The following is an 18,956-nucleotide window of genomic DNA, read 5'->3' on the forward strand; positions in this document are numbered from 1 at the left end:
ATTAAATTTATCAAAATTTTATCAAATCGTATACTAAAAAGTGAACTAACAATATATAAAAATTATACCAACAGTATACCAAGAGTATACACATCAAAATAAAAAAATTACACCAACATTACACCACATCGTATACACATCAAAATATAACAATTACACCAACATTACACCACATCGTATACACATCAAAATATAACAATTACACCAACATTACACCACATCGTATACACATCAAAATATAACAATTACGCCAACATTACACCACATCGTATACACATCAAAATATAAAAATTACACCAACATTACACCACATCGTACACTAAATATTACACCAACAATATACTAAAATTGTACCAACAATATACAGATTCTCTAGTTTATTACCAACTATTGTAAATACATAAAAAGAATATACATGTTATCAACTAGAAAATATATTATCGATATACCGAAAATATACTAAAATTGTACCAATAATAAACAAACTACTATTTTTAAATTCTCTGGTTTATAGTTTTAATATACCAAAATTATACCCATAATTATACCGATATTATTCACATCGTACTTTTGTAAATATTTTTTTTCGTAGTTTTATAAATAATGTTAAATCAGTCAATATTTTTTGTAAATAAAAAAAATCTACGGGTATTTTTGTAAATATCTTTAAAATTTTAGATAATTTTATTATCATTCCTATAATGTACTAGTAACTTAATTGAAACAAAATAATGATGCTTTAAAACTTTTATCCAAGTGATTAATTATTATAAAATAGAAAGTAGTAAAGATAGATAATTCTGGGGCTCTTTTTACCCATAGTCCCTCACGTTTGAGGGCTGTTTCACAAAAGTCCTTGAAGTTGTGAAAAGACAGCTCTGTCCCTTATCATAAATATTATATCAAAAAAATAGGGTAGTACTATTCGCCGCCCCAAATAACCACCCACCGCCCAACTTTTGACCAAACTACCCCTAAATCATTTTCATTTTTTTTAAAAAAAATTCAATTCTCTCAAATTAATTAAAAACCCAACGAATATCCGAACGAATTTATAATAAAAATGTTAAAATCGACTAAAAATAAATCTAACAATTAATCGGTTTTAAATTTTTTCATTTAAAAATTTTTAATTTTTTTTTAAAAATTTTTTAATGGGCCATCGACGGGAGATGGCGATGGTCCAATGGACCATCGCCCAAAGCTGGACGATGGTCCAATGGATCATCGCCAAAGCTGGACGATGGTCCAATGGACCATCGCCATCTCCTGGCGATGGTCCATTGGACCATCGTCCAGCTTTGGGCGATTGTCCATTAAAAAATTTTAAAAAAAAATTTAAAAATTTTTAAATGAACAAATTTAAAACCGATTAATTGTTAGATTTATTTTTAGTCGATTTTAACATTTTTATTATAAATCCGCTTGAATATTCGTTGGGTTTTTAATTGAATTGAAAGAATTGATTTAAAAAAAAAAACTGAAAATAGGTTAGGGGTAGTTTGGTCAAAATTTGGGCGGTGGGTGGTTATTTGGGGCGGTAAATAGTAGTCCACAAAAAAATAAGTTTGATTCTTGGAATTTTCAAGCAGTAAAACTGACTAGTACAATAAGAAAAACTATTTTCAATTTAGTTAAGGGCATCTCCAATCCTAAGGCATCACTTAATATTAATTAGGTGATTTATCACCAAATCTACTCCAACCACAATCACTTTTTTCTACACTAAAAAGAATATTCCTTTTCATTTTTAATATTTTAATCATTTTTTAACATTTATATACTTTTATCAATAACACCCACAAACTTATTTTTGTTACATATTAGTTCAAATAATATATATAGTAATAATTATATTTTATAAAATAAAAAATAATTAAATATGCATATTATAAATATGCATATATATTTAAGTCTTTAATTATAAATGTGTTGAATTAAATAAAAAAATAAATTAAAAGTATTGAATTGTAAATAGGTGATTCTAAATAGTAAATCATCTAATTTAATGAGAGAGGGGATTTTGGTGTCACTTGTTTTAAAACAAGTGATACATTGGAGATGAAATGTCACTTGTTTTAAAACAAGTGACATGCATTGGAGATGGCCTAATATTTTTTAAATTCTCAAATTAGAAGCAAAATCATAATCTGAATTTGTTTTTAAAGTATTGGTAGAATTATATTTAATTAAAAAGCTAAAACCATCTATTATCATCATGATTATATCGACATGAGAGGTAAAAGCCATAGGTTTGTTGTTGTTGCTTCTGAGATGCAGAATAAGGAAACCAACCTGCAGAAATAACGTAAACTTTACTTAACCCTTCAACTCTCATTGTTTAATTACAAGACAGTTGGAACAATAAAAAAAAGAGACGACGACGGAGTATGAAATTAGCACCTCAATTTAGTATCTCGAGATAAAGGACCCATCATCCGAATTGAAAAATTAATACCTCGACATGATTAAAATTCAAATTATGCTTTGAAACATGCATAGCAGTTCAATTTTTCAACTGATTTTAAATCTTGAAGAACCACTACAGTTTGCTGTTGTGTCTCCGGAGGCGGTGGCTTTCTATTTCCAACAGGACCACCACCATCAGAAAAAAAACCCTATTATGCTACTCACCACCATGCATCGTCATCGGAGTGCCCCTAGCGCCGCCTCCATAAATCCTCAAGGAAACAGGCAAAGGTGGCAGAGTTGAAGAAATCACCAGCAACACTAATCTGAGCAAACTGATCCTAAATACCCACAACCTTATTTTGCCTCTCCATTACATAAACTCTAATCAGAGGCGAATTAGCAAGTGAAGGCGAACTAGAAGTTGAACCAAACGACGACATCGTTTCCAACATCGGAGAATCCGGCACTTAGTGAGAATCATATCCATTGTTGGTCTGGTGGGATTCCTTCTTTGTCATCAATTTTACCTTTGACGTTGTCTGTTGCGTCGCTGCTCTCGTCTTTCCGGTGAGATCTTAAAGAAGATTTGCATTTGAAAATCGAGAAAAAGAAAAAAAAAACTAATTAGCAAATAATTAGTGTAAAAAGACATTAAAGCCCTTTAGCATTTTCTCACTAAACCATATGTGTATGCCACCACCAGCAAACGGAATGCAATAGAGAGACGTATATTAAAGGTTTGTGATAGTGTGGGAAGAATTTTACACTTTTTTTAATGTAGGGATTCATTCTGGAAAAAAGTTATAGTGTAAGGACTTAAATATGTGTTTGGCCATAGAATTGCAAGATGCATGTGTGATATGAATTTTATTTTACTTGGTAAAACTGAAAGTTGGGATTAAATGGTATTTTTTACAAAATTAAGGGACTTCTTTATAAATTAACCAAACTTTCATATTTTGAAGTCAAAGGGCTGATTTGAAATGATTATTGTTTATCAATCATTTTTGAATGATTTGATAGTTTTGAAGTGAATAAGTGGAAAGATGATGAATTGTAAAGTTTGTAAACTTTGGAGATGTTTTTGGTGTTTTTACCACAAGTTGTATTTTAGCCGAGTGAGGCTGTTTTGATAAAATTTATGAAAAAGAATCAGATTTCAAAATATAATATGGTTTATGCTCCGTGAGAAAAAATGATCATTTTCGGGATTTAATATCGTTCGAATCAGAAAATCAGGCTTGAAAGAAAGACCTTAGCCGACAGAGTATTATTTTTGAAGACAAGAACGAAAATGTCGGACATGGAATGAGGAATTCGGCCGATGAGGTGAAATGTGAAATGGAAATAGTTTTGGAAATATGTGTTTTACTAGAGTGTAATATAAACAAACATTTTATTGAATTGTTATGTGTTATGATTGGATCATATGGTTGAGTCTAGATGTTAATCTAGAGTTAAGTTGTTATTCTATGTTATAACTATTTTAATTTATTAAATCCATGTGTTCGAAAGCGGCGGAAGCGGGACCGCGTTGATTTTGTGTGCACTAGAATATAAGCGGGAAATCCGTGAGTAGTACTTTACTTTTAAAATGCATCACTTGTATCATTAAATTGTTTGTATAAATGCATTTCATGCAAGTGAATTTAATTCGATGTAGTACCGACGAAACGAGCTTACTTATTGAGCGCAATAGGACTGCATGTACACCAGTAATATCGATCGATAAACGAATGAAACATACGATTGAAAATCTCAACGAATGATGGTTAAACGCCCCCGGGTCATTTGTGACAGCCGATGTTATGCGTAACCACAGTTAAGATGAATCCCTAGTATAAGCCACTAATACCTGGAATTTCAGAGAAAATTTTCGTTTCAGTGAAATTTCTAGAATTTCAGGGAAGTTTCTTATTTCTCGGCCTCATTGGAGCAAAAACCACCACAACGATCGGGGAAGCAACCACCATTGCCGCTAATGAATCAACCAATAATGTACAATTAGTATATCCCCGTTTCTCTTTCTTCATTGTTTTTACCAATTTGAGATCTTATGACGGAGCGCAAATGCTAAGCACCGGAAGGTCACCGTCTCTGCATGAATCTATCGTTCAGGTTAAAGGCGGAATGGAGGCGGCGGTGATAATAAGCCCGAGCTTTCTTCGGATAATCAAGGGAGTAGCGGTTCTTCAGCTGAGATTCAAATTTTCCCTTGAAAAATTACACTGATTTTAACTTGATTCAGCTTCTCACTAATCGTGATTTGCATCAGTATTGATCTATAATTTTTTCAAATTGATTTTCTAAAACACAAATTGAATTTGGGATTGTATGAGAGAATTTTGATTTTTGTTTCACATTTTTTCGATTTCATAAGATTTGTTCTTCAATCTTTGTTTTTTTTTGTTTGGATGAAACTTAGTTAACTTTGTTAACTAGCTCCCGCTAGTTGGGTTAGTTTTGAAGTTAAAACAGTAGTGCATGTTCCTAGAAAAATGACGAAAAGATAGGCCAAAATTGTTGTAATTATTTTGAAAAAAATTAAGTAGCAATTTGCCCCTTCAACTTATAAACAATGGACAATTAACACATAAATTAACTTTATTGGCAAATCAGTACACGAACTTGGTGATTATGGGCAATTAGCCCATTTTGCCAAATTAACTTACAAGTTAAGTGGGCAAATTTCCAATTTAAGAGACAATTAACTTACAGATTGAGGGGGCAAATTGCCAAAATGGGGCAAATTGCCCATAATCATCAAGTTTGTGTAGTGATTTGTCCACAAAGTTAATATATGTGTTAATTGCCCATTACTTGTAAATTCAGGGGGCATATTGCCACTTAAATCTATTCTGGAAAAGTAGGGTATTTTAAAAATAAATCCCAAAAAAAACTTAATTAACGTTTCTCATTTACTCTTTTAAAAACTGGCCGGTTTCTAAAAAAAGAACGGTTCAACGGTTCGATACGATTTTTTTGGTTCGATACAGTTCAATCAGTTTAGACCGTATATCCGGTTCGTATGGGTCTTTTGGACCGTACAGACTTTCGGTTCGCGGTTTGACCAGTTAAACTAGCCGGTCCGGTTTGATTTTTAAAAAACTGATTTAAACACTTTATCAAATCCCTAAATAGAATTTTTTTTAAAAGTAAAAGCTAAACACTCTTCAAAATAGCTGAACCAAACACCCACTTAGTGAAAGAGCACATGACCACTCACTAGAAGGACAGGGGTTCAAACCTATATGAAAAACATAGTAATATTTCAATAGAATGTTTTAAAATTTGACCATCGGAGCTGCTATTGTCGACCGACCACCAAGGCCCGACCATCTCCAACTACCACATGCAATTTCCGATCTCCACAAGCCGGCCAGCTTTGGCCGGCAACGTCCGACCACAATGGGCAGGCCTTCTTCAACCACCACTAGCCAACTACTTTCGATGGTCACCTAACCCTTAAACTCTAATTCCTTAACCTTTAGTGAGGGGTAAAATAGGACTAAAATATATTGTGGTATGAGATGAGATTCAAAAAAAATTGCACAAACATTTACTTTTAGGTGGTGAAAATAAATTAAGTTTGAGAAAGCTAGGCAATTTTAAAAAACAATTATTGATTATCATCATTAGCATTAGCATTAGCATTAGCATTAGCATTAGCATTAGCCTCTCTACCTAAAACAGATGTGCTACCCATCGCAACAATAGATGCAAAATCTAATGATAGTACTATCACAAATTGAAAACTCACCTTTAGTAAGCAAAGTAGCATTAGCTTGTGTAAAATATATAGCCACAAACTAGCACCATCTGACCAAGTGACCGTAGTAAATATCAACAAATAATAGTAATACGAGTATCTCATATTCTCAGGCTTTGGATTTGCATTGGATTCTATTTCTTGCTCTAGAAGCAAACAATGCAGCTTGTATAGCTTGCTGCTGATGAATGTGGCAAGGCAACATGAGGCTCGTGTGTGAAGATTAGCTCATGATAGTTAGTTAGCCAGCTGTTAGCCAGCTGTAGTGTAGCCAGCTGTAGCCAGCTGTATTTGATTCCTTTTCTCAAGAAATAACTGCTCTCCTTGATCTATAAAAGGACTGAGTTAGTTCATTTCTTTGTAATCAAGATTTTTGAGTGATTAATAAAGCTTTCTTTTTCTGATAAATAGAATATATCAAAAATTTAATCATAAAAAGAAAACATAACTTGGGAATTTTTCGATTGCAAAAAATTTCAAATTTTCCTTTTCATATTAAATCAAAATTTTTACTAGAAATTATTAATCCTACAAAATATGTTTATTTGATGGTTGGAGATTAAATAATATAACGATGGTATTTTTAATGCAAATTTACATCAAATTTTGTGTAAAAGATTAGAGAGAGCTTTATATTATTATATAAGCAAAAACTAAAAATTAAAAAATTCATTAATTATTTTTCTAAAAATCCATATTTTGGTAAATTTGAATTTAGCATTTTGACAGGTCAAACACAATGTGATTTAATATTTACAGGCAAGCTCTAAAAGCTATTTTGATTTCATACTATTGATTAATTAATTAATTATTTGAATTTAAAATTTTCATTTTTTGTATTTGCACCGATTTTAAGAAAACAACATCAAACAATGCTTTTGGACCATAAATATCAAGAAACTAAAAATTAAACCTTTCCATGCTACACTTTAAAAAGCATACTTAAATATAAATTACTATAAAAATGAAATGTGAAACTTTTAATTTTTTTTGAAAATAACTCTTAATTAATTATTGATGAAAGTTCTTGAAATCAAATATACTTAAAAGAAATGAGAGTGCCGTCAATGGCTTAATTTTTCTATTGACGGTAGCCATCCCTTTTATTTATGTTATTTTAATTTCATAAAATATAATAAATAGCCAATTCTTTTTCATTTTTCTGACGGATTAAAATTTATCACGAAGCGCAATTCAATTATCAAGAAGCGACGATAGATTGAAGATTTTTCAGTAACAAAATGGATTCGTCTATGAGCTATACTAGTTTTATCTATTTTTTATTGTTTGTTTTTTTTATAAATATTTTACTTTGTCATTTCTTTATGAAACGTTTGTTGTCTCCTTTTTAAAAGGAGTTGTGGTCTCTTTTTTAGAAGGAGTTATATCAAGTGTTGATTGAATCGGATGCAGTGAATTTGCGGGTGTTTAGAGAAATTTGAACGAAGAGTGATTGAAGACGGCACTTAATTCGCGAAACAGTTAGTAATTTATTTTTATTTTCGTAAGTAAGGTCTGCGAATCAGGCAACATGTTGTCTGTTCCATGTCAGATCATCGGATTTAGTTTTTAAATTATCCCAAATTTCTTTCAAATGTAACTGTTTCATATTCAATTTAATAAGATCCGATGAATTCAAAAAAAAAAAATGAGAGTGCATGCTACAAATTCTATAATAATTATAAAGATTGATTAATTATAATAAAAATAAAAATAACAAGTAAAGTAAAAATTCATATTTATATAAAATTAGATATTGCAATTCCATAATGATATTTTACTTTATTTATTATAATATGAAGGAAATAACCTCACATACTTTTTATATCAACCACACATATTTTAATGATATACTTACCAATATAACATTTGACCAAACAATTATATAACCTGTTCATATTTATTTAATACACATTTTGACCTTACTAAAATAACATCATACTTATCAACGGCATATCCATCAGTGTCATTATAAAAACTATTTTGAACCTTGGCAATACCTTTAACCATTCTGAACTTTTTTCGACCGCCAACAATTGCAAGCTCGCGTTTTGGCTGTAAAAACAAATTTTGTGAACAAATGACAAATGAACTTCCTTTAAATTTTCCTTTATCGAATCCAAAATCAAAGTAAGCAACCGTTGTCGTAGTTTCATCTCCTTGGCTCGTTGCTACTTCGAGTCCTTTAGCACGCCCTATACGCCGTGAAGTCGGACTAATGCCTACTCTCAAAGCATTATTAACAGCATTAAGATAACCAAAAGGAATTAGTTGACTGTCATTCTTGGTTATATTTGCTTGAGCTATAAGAACAACGGTTGGATTTTCGCCATTCGGAACATAATGGTAAAAGAAACTAAGGGTAGTTTTTTTCTGCTTCATACGAATATTAGATATGGTTTTACTATAGTATTCCCCTTGTGCATTTAAACCCAAAACATAACAAGTTGCTATTAGAAATACAAAAAATATATTTCCTTTCATTTTTTATTCTTTTTATTATATTTTAATAGCTAATTGCATTATATATATGATATAGAAATGTTATAGGTGTAGTTACATTCTCATATAATTTCCTTGTGAATGCAGAAAATTCCTACTAGAAGACTCACCCACCATGCCAGGTGCGCGACACGGGTCGGATCCGGATTAGTCAAGGCGAAGCCTTGGAAACCGGATGGGCTTACCAAAAAAAAAGACTATAATATTTGAATTTTCCAACTTCTATTTTAAGCAATAAGACAAATGACCTTATATGTTACATTCAATTCATTATTGTGGATTAATGATATTATATCTTGTTTTGAGAAGATTATAATACTTGAATTTTCCAAGTTCTTTTTTAAGCGTTTGGACAAACAACCTTTTAAGTTACATTCAATTCATTATTGTTTATAGCAACTTACTATAAGGCCCCCTCTCTATATATATCATAATTTAAATTTCGTCTTTTTTATTAGAAAATTAAATTATATGGTACTCCGCACGATTTAGTCATTTCATTCATTTTTGGTGTTAGTCAACCGAGTCAAATGACTAAATTCAAAAAAAATGATGTGATCTCTCATTTATGTTTGTCAACAATTTCGTTCCCTAATTCTTTTAACTCCGTTGACTAACATAAAAAAATGAACGGAGGAACTATTGTTGACAGAAATAAAATTAAAAAATTGTATCATTTGATTTTTGAATAAAAGGGAGTAAAGTATGAATTATGACATATGTAGAGGGTTTTACTGCTAAATGAATAGAATTTATTTAGATTTGATTATTACACTTCTCAAAATCATATTTATATAATCTTGTTTAAAATTAAAAAAATAGTCTAATAACATTAAAAAACTGGTAAAAAGATAGATATTTTAATTATTATATTGGTGATTTATTATCATATATATTACGATTATATATTGTTAATTTTTTTGAGAAAATTATATATTGTTAATTATGATTACGTTATGATATTGATCATAATTAGCTGTAATTAAATTGATGAAACATTTGTGTTTTTCATTAACAACCAGAAAATTCATATGTAACGATGAATTGTAGTTCAAATGGTGTAAGCGTTAGACAGCAAACTGCTAAAGTCGTGAGTTCAATTCATCACAGACGCTTTTCCTTCTCAATTATCAAAAAACAAAATATGTATAACTTATTTAACTATTATAACTATCATAATTTTAACAAAAAAACTCTAGAGAACCTTTTTACCATTTATTACCCTATAATAAGATCTAAGACTTCTTTTGGTAAACCGGTTACTCTGAAAATTAAATTCAAAAGTCAAGAAAAGTCTTTTAAACTAAAATAATTCTTTTAATTTTTATTGTGTCAAATGGATCCATAAAATCATCAAATCAATTAACCTATGATTTAAATTCTTTTTTTTTAACAAAAAAAAATATGCACCCTCCTAACTAAAGCTACAAACTTGAATGCTTAGCTATTTCATTGAGTCAAACTAAAAAGTCGATTAAATCAACCAGATTGGTTGTTGGGGCAAAAGGGTAAAGTGTGGGGGCGGTGAGTAATAAAAAGGGGCGGTATTTAGTAATCCAGTTTATATTAGGACTCGTATAGTTTGGACAAATAATTAACCAGATCATAAATCAAAGTTGGTTTTATTTTGAATTTTTGTTTGGAAAATAAGTAGTTTATAATTTTAGCTAATATACTTCTAAAAATTTATTTTTATGACAAAAAAAAACACAATTAAAATTTTGAAGTATCTAATGATGATTTTCAATTAAATACACGAGTTACTAGTCCGCTTCGGTATTTCATAGACTAAATTATCATCATGTTGTGATATGAATTGAGGGGTGTACGTCTAGGGGTGAGCACGGTTCGGAGGAATTAGGGGATCGGCAAATATACGAAATCACACCAAAAATCGGTCCATTTCAGTTCGATGATTTAATTTTCGGTACGGTTCGGTACGTAAATTCGGTTCTAACAATTCGGTACCAATATCACTAGAATTACTTATATTAATTTATTTATAATATAACTTTTTTTATAGATTAATTATATTAATAATTAAAATAATCTTGAATGTATTAACATAAAAATATATGTCTCTTTGTCAGTACTTTTATATAGAATATAAATTTAAATTTATAGAAATTAGAAACTCATTAATTGTTGTAAGAAAATAAAGTGATAATTTAAATCATTAGTCATAAGTTTTGTAATGAGTTAATTAAACAAAAAACGTGATTAACCCAAAATATTCATAATAATACGGTTGAAGTTTCTCTTTTTGAAGAGTACAATTTCCATCTTTTATTTTTGAGTTTTAGGTTTTCTATTTTTGACATTTACGTTTTCTATTATTGTTCTATTCTTCAATCAATCCATTTTTATCCCTAATTTCATATCAATTTTTTATCTTCAATCAAAATTTCAGTCACTCCAAACCCTCGAAATCTCATCTCCTCTATTCAAACGTCACCAAACCATCGGCGTCGTCGTAAGTCTGCCGCCATCGCCCACCATCGCCGTTCGTGAAGAGATTGCCTCCGTTTCCAGAAAATTACAGATGCTTTTTCCACAACAGAATCATTAAAAATGGTGAAGGGAATTAGGGTTCATGGGCAGATCCGAAGTTTGATTTCAGTCTAATCCTTTTTTAATGTGAATATTTTGAGTAAATCACATTTTGTGTGTTGTTTAATCCATTTTTTATTTTTCTTTTGTGAACGATGGTGTTGATGAAATGGTGGTTCGATTTTTTTGTGTTGCACAACATGTTGCACTATAGGTGTTTGAAGAAATGCTTGCGAGAATTGTAATATTTTTTGGGTGTTGGGTAACCAATGCTTAACATTGGATAAACCGTTAGATAACCTGTAATTTTTATTTTGAATATATCAATAATAAAATTGTTAGTAAACAGTTGTTGAATTATGTTTGTGGTTCGATTTTTTTGCGTTGTACAGCATGTTGCACTCTAGGTGTCTGAAGACATGCTTGTGAGAATCGTAATATTTTTGGATGTTAAGTAATAAATGGTTAATATTGGGTAAACTGTTAGGTATTGTCACGACTCATTTTCATGAATCGTGACCGGCGCTAGGGTATGGGTATGGTTGTACCAAAACCCGTAGCTAGCCTTGCGGATAACCAACTTATATCATTTAAAACAATGTACCTGCAGAAAACCACATGCTCGGGGGCAACCGAGACTTCAGCCTAATCTAGCAGTACATAAAGCAACATATATTCAAAGTAATGGAAATATAAATATAAATACCATAAACACTGTAATCATGCCAAAAGCGATAAAGTAATAATTGGACCATTCCAACAATCAATAGTTTAAAACATAAATGTAAGATTAAGACATAAATAATCTAATACTACTACTGCGGTCTAAGAGTTTAAAATAGTTCGACTCTTTTATTCTGAAATAAAATAAAGAACCTCCAAAAATGAAGAAACGGAGATCGACCAATGCTCAAATTATAAACCTGGAAAATTTGGGAAAACAACGGGGTCAGATTTACTGAGTAGAGTTTATATAACCATTTACATTTATTAAGTTGAAAACCTTTAAAACGTTTAATAAAACATTTGTTCATTATGGATTATCAATGAAACCCTAAACCACAATTCTAAATCCATTGTCGTGTCGGTGAGACGTATCTCAATAACCGATCCCCGACTATCACTTTATAAATAGTGAGCACAGGAGACGTATCTTCCACCGGTGCCCTCACTAAGGTGAGACGCATCTCAAACCTACCTCAATACCATAATAATCATTACCGGTGCGCACGCAGTCCCGATGATGCCCATCGAGTAGCACGTTCCAAATCAAATCCACAATGCCGAAAAACAGTTCGAAAGCTGTTTATACATATATATACAAAATATAACATTTTCTTAATAAAGAGGTAAATAGAGATATAAACTCAGCGCTTGCTATTCCACGTGAAATCTGGCAAGCAATCTAACTCTGGTTCGCCTCTGAAGTACGACCAGTCGACGAGTCTAGACAAGGTATAAATTAACAATTAAAAACAGACCCTAACTCTAGAGAGTACTATACACCCCATAGGACCAACACAATTTATAAATCAAAGAATAACCACATAGAGTAACACAATACTCAAATAAATTATAATGCCATAAACAATTCCAGTCTATTGAGTTCTCGCTTAAAAATTCGTTTAAGAAAATATTATTTAATTAATATTTAAATAATAAAATAAATCAATTTTTCAATTAGTGGGTTAGCCGAGTTACCGATAACTACCAAGATATCTCATATGTCGGGTGACCCAAGTCAAACCCGATCTAAATATTTTATCAAAAATATAAACCATAGTTTATAATTTCAAGAATAATAATTTTTATAAAATAAAGAATCATAATAAAAACGGAACTCAATATAATAAAACACAAGTACCAATAGCTCCCGACAAAATACTTAACTAAAATAAATTAATAATATATTTAAAAGCTAAATTGTAATTTAGTCAAATTGGCACGTCAAGCCAAAATTCTCAAAATAATAATTACCTGAGTAATTATCCGATTAAAAGGTTATAATATAAATTATTGTTTTTAAAAATAATAATAAAAAACAATTTAAATTATAATCGATGCTAACATTATTTTCAGATTTAAAATAATTAGCATTTTTAACGACCTATTCGATATTCAAAAGTTCGGTTTTAAATTGGAAATTTAATCAAATCAACTTTTGATTATACAAACAAGAACCAATCAATCATGAAGCTATAAACAATCTAAGGAACTCAAAGGTACATAAACTCATACCATTGTTGATCTTTAACATGACAACACACTTCAACAATTAATATTACGTGAATCACATGCAAGAATGGTAATCCACCATATTGATTTAAAAGAGCAAATTGAACCACCAATTATTTAACCCACGAATTCAACTAAACATGAAATAGTGGACAACAAAGCATACATTTAAAACCATCATTTTTCCGCCCGCCATCGTCATAAGAATAAAACACTGCTATCAAAATAAATTCTCAGATTTAATAATGAGTAAAACAAAACCTTTATTAGTCAATAAAATTAGTTAATAACACAACATCTAATCTTAATTATCAACAAAGCCTAGAAGCTTATAACCAAATCCTAAGAATCAAAGGGAATAAGCATGGCAGCCAATGTAACCAATACAACAAACGGCCTAGTTCGGTTTTGCAACACCAAGACAATGAGCAACATAATTCAAGCAAAAATATTCGTTTCTTCATCTATAATAGGTAACAGAAAAGTGCAATGGCAGTAATGAAATCAATAGAACGACAGCAAACAAAGTATGTATACGGCGAAACGGAACGGCAAAAGAACGGAGAGGTTATACGTACCAATTTCGATTCCGAAGCGTTAGGATTAAAGAGATCGAAGAATAATGATGAATCGTCGAAACAAACTCAGATTTAAACTAGCATAATAAAGAATATGAGTTATGAACCGACAATACAATATCGAACGAATAGCGAGAAAAATGATGAGAAGCTTACCGGATTGATACGATTGAATGGAAAGATGAAAGCGATATCTCATAAGGGTTTGGAGTGTGTGACGGCTAGAGTTTTGTTTAATAAGCGAAAGAAAGAAAAATAGGTTTAGAAACAGATGAAAAAGACGATTATATAGGAATTAGGAAGAAGATGAGTCTGCATAAAAGATTAAGTAACAAAGTATGGGCTTTCTAATTTACTAAAGGCATGGGCTTTCCATGTCCATAGTTTACGTGGGAGAATAAGGTAGGGCTTTTTATATAAAATACTGATTTTGGCAGCCCATTTACTTTTATACAGGACAAGTTAAATTTTTACTTTACCTACCTCATTTTCTTACTTTGATAACTTGTACTTCAAATTTCTTTCTTTTATACGATTTTTTTTATTTCTCTCAATCATTCTTCTTCTCCACGATTTCTTTTGAGCTGTGAAAGAAAATTTTCACGATTTCTGCTCCTTCGCTTCCGCCGTTCCGCCTCCTCCGTTCCGTCGTTCTGCCTTCGCCGTTCCGCCTCCGCCGTTTCGCCTCCATCGTTCCGCCTTTGTCTCGCCGCGTCATCTTTCTTTTATCTTTTTAATTTTAGATCTGAAATTTTTTGTTCTTTTTTTTATTTTCAGATCTGTATTTGTTTATCTTTTACTGTTGATTCACCATTAAACATGTATAAAGAGTATCTTTAAAGAATCTAATACTTATTTCATGTTATATAGAATAATTTTGTGATTTTATATAATAAAATTCTGTTATTTCTGCATTTTTATTGTGTTTTGTTGTATTTCTGCGTTTTTTTTATTCTGCAGAATGATTTGTTGATGATGATTGATTGCTGAATTATTGTAATGTTACAGTGTTTTTGATTGTTGACTTTATGTTGATATTATGTTGATATCTACTGATTCTTTTTCTTTTAGCATTGACAAATAAGATAATATTGTCTGTGAAATAAACTTTCGTTAGATGAAATGAAACTGTATCATAACCGTCTTTGTCGAAATTTAGTTAGGTATGAGAGGTGGAACGCAAAACAATTATACAAGTGATTTTGAAGAAACTGTGCAGCTGCAAAGAGAATTGAGGAAAAAGAATATTTTGAAATAGATTTCTTTAATTTGTGAACTGTTGTGTTGGTGTATATTTAATATATTTAATATATTTTTATTTTTATATGTAAGAAGAATTTGATTTTTTTTCATTTGAATTATTGTTATTGTTTTTTCATATTGTTTTGATTACTTACTATGCTAATATCTTTATCTGATTCATTTATTTTAAACATTTTGTACCTTTGTTGTTCTTTAGTAGAATTACTACTATCATATTAACAAATATCAACATAATGTCAACATGATATCAACAATTAATGCTAATTTAGTCAAGATGTTTGTAAAATGAGAACATCGATTGATTTAAGCAAAAAACAATCAACATATTATCAAAAATATGTCAACAGGTCATCAATACAGCAATTTAAGACTAACTTTACTTTTCTTTTAATGATTGAAAAATCAACATGTTATCAACAGTATATCAACAACATGTCAACATAAAATTGAAAATCTAAAAAAGTAGAAATACTTATCAACATAATGTCAACAATTAATCAACAACGAATCAACAATTAATGCTAATTTAGTCAAGATGTTTGTAAAATTAGAACATTGATTGATTTAAGTCAAAAACAATCAACATATTATCAAAAACATATCAATAGTTCATTAATACATCAATTTAAGACTAACTTTATTTTTCTTTTAATGATTGAAAATCAACATGTTATCAACAGTATATCAACAACATGTAACCATAAAATTGAAAATAAAAAAAAGTTGAAATACATATCAACATAATGTCAACAATAAATCAACAACGAATCAACATAAGGAATAAAATAAAACATAATTTTTTGAAAAATTGTGACAATCTATAAAATATTAACAAGAAATCAACAACATGTCAACATGATAATGCTAACATATCCTTATCTAATATCATTTAAATTTTGTTTTTTAGTTTATTTCACGCACAAAATTATCTAATTTGCTAATGTTTTTTTAGAATAATTTTTTTCAATGTTAAAATTAAGGAAATACCAACTGATTATCAACACAAAATCAACATAAAATCAACAACACTGTAATATTATAATATTTCAGCAATCAACCATCATCAATAAATCGAACTGCAGAATAAAAAAACACAGAAATACAACCAAACACAAAAAATGCAAAAATAACAAAAATTTATTCTATATAACCATAAATTTATATTACATAACATGAAATTAGCATTATATTCTTAAAATATAATCTCTATACATGTTTAATGGTGAATTAACAGTAAAAAATTGTAGATCTGAAAATAAAAAAGAAGAAGAAGAAGAACAATGAATAAATTATAGATCTGAAATCAAATAGATGACGACGATGAGCAGAGGAGATGATGGCGTTAACAAAGATGACAACGGAGGCGATGAAGAGAACGATGACGGAGGAGCGGAGGAACAGAGGACGGCTCAGCAGAAGACGGCGAACGGTAAAAAAAAGAGGAAGAGAGAATTGAATGATGAGGAGAGAGAAAATAAATGAAATTATGATTTGTATGCTGTTAGGGTTTAATATATAGAGTCCGTATAAAAGTAATAAAATAGGCCGCACATGTTAGTTTAGAAAAGGCAAACTTGGACCCGTATAAAAGATAAGAAATTGGCAAAGTAGGTTGTTTGTGTAAAAAGCCCAATAAGATAATGCATGCATGAGCTTAAAAACTTGCCTTCCTTTTCTTTCTTTTCTTTTCATTTTTTTTTCTTTTTTAATTAATAAGCATAGACTAACATTTAATAATACAAATCGAATCAACGAACGACTAAAATAAAATTTATAAAAATATATAATAATAATAAATTACCTAAAGTTTGACGGAATGCAAAAATTATAATTAATTTTAAAAAAAAATAATTTAAAAATACGGGATATTACAGGTATCCTGTGATTTTGATTTTGAATATATCATTAATAAAATCATTAGTAAACAGTTGCTGAATTTTATGTTTGTTGCTAGTTAACCAATGGTGTACTAATGGTACACCAATGACCTTGTTTTTAGTACATTGTTGGTTGACAAATGGTTAATCAATAATTTTAGATTTTAAAAAGAGGATTTAGGTTTTATTTGACGATTGCTAGCTCTTGCGGTGATGAAGGCGGAGGGATTTGTAATAGAATTTTCAACTAGTTTAATAAAAATGGAGGTTTGAATTTGTAATAGTTTTGTTTGTTGGTTAACTAACAGTGTTAGTATACCGTTGGATAACCAAAATCGTATTCTTGAGATTATAAAAATATTTTTGAGAATAACAAAAGTCATTTTTACAAAAAAAAAATACAGATTGTATTTTTCAAAAATAAAATTGAGGTAGTATTCTTGAGAATATTTAATATTTTTTTAGTATTTATCTAAAAAGCTCTTTTGTAATAGGCAACAGGTTTTGTACATAGTTTTCTTATAAGTATTCAGTAGACAATTAATTAAAATATTAGTTTATTTAAATTATTATAAATAATTTAGTTTAAGTAGTATTACAAATCAATTCGTTTAATATACAATTTTTAGAATATAATTAGAGATTGTTATATTAATTAAAGTTATTATAATTTTATAATTGTACTTTATTTATAATAAATATTAAATTAGTAAGAGTTTTTATATTTTTTATTTTCATGTAGAGCGAAATTCTCTTTGTAGATTATTGTTTATGATCATCAATCGATTAATAAAATTATAATTACTTTATATTTTTTAGAATTTTTTCTCGCTGCAGTCAAAATGTTCTAAACTGCTATAAATTTTTAATTTATTATTAATTTTTATAATTAAATAAAATCTAAAAATAAGTGTTTATAAATAATTATTGTCATAATAATTAAATATTTTTTATAATTAATAATTACATGTCACATGACAATTTGAGACCAAAACGTGGGATTCATTTAAATTGCTGCTCATAATAAGTAATTTACACAAATTTATATTTTTCATTGAAATAAATAATATTTATTTGATATAATTTAAATTTATATAAATTTATTCTTATGAAAAGTAATAATATATATTAATATTTTTGGAATATATGTTTAATGTTATAAAACTATAAAAAAAATTTACTGTTTAGTAATTCGAATGTAATATGAATATGATAATTAAATTAAATTAAATAAATATATATATATATATATATATATATAACATTGGTTTCTCAATTATAAATTTGGTTTTTCGGTTTGGTACGGTTCGGTATGGTTATCAACTTAAGATCCATAATCGTACCAATAAAATTTTCGGTACGGTTCAGTTCAGAGAAAGTCAATGGTCAACGAATATTTTTTTGTCGTGGATATTTTTGGTTTGTTTTTGGAGATATCTAGGATACATGCTCACACATATGTACGTCCAAATGACAAGCTATTGATCCATTTGAAGAAATTTAAAAGACTAGATTGGCTCATAGTGGCATTTTAAGGGATTGAATCGTAATTGTGGCGACTAACCCATAAAAATTCAAAGGAATGACAATGTAAGTTTAAGAAATATGCTAATCTCAAAACCTTAGGAGTTTGAGACTCAATTTTTTCGAATCAAAGAACAATCAATTCATTCAATTAGTCGACGACTGTTTGAAATTTTTTATCGGAACTAGATAACATGAAATGAGCCAAACATTCATAACAGTGTTTATGAAAAACGAAATAGTTTT

The 18,956-nt window shown here is 29.4% G+C and overlaps 1 protein-coding gene and 1 long non-coding RNA gene across 5 annotated transcripts in view; one reads left to right on the top strand and one right to left on the bottom strand.

Annotated features, from left to right (window-relative positions):
• The window catches only part of LOC126683128 (lysine-specific demethylase JMJ26-like), a 75,849-nt gene that overhangs the window by 14,796 nt on the left and 42,097 nt on the right, over nt 1–18,956 (top strand). The gene's annotated exons all lie outside the window — the stretch shown is intronic.
• Nucleotides 12,247–14,309, bottom strand: LOC126683129 (uncharacterized). Its single transcript, XR_007641614.2, has 3 exons — nt 14,203–14,309; nt 14,047–14,123; nt 12,247–12,679 (listed from the first exon to the last, which is right to left on the bottom strand). It is a non-coding gene; the product is annotated as an uncharacterized LOC126683129 (long non-coding RNA).

This window comes from Mercurialis annua, linkage group LG5 (assembly GCF_937616625.2).
Source record: "Mercurialis annua linkage group LG5, ddMerAnnu1.2, whole genome shotgun sequence".
NCBI lineage: Eukaryota > Viridiplantae > Streptophyta > Magnoliopsida > Malpighiales > Euphorbiaceae > Mercurialis > Mercurialis annua.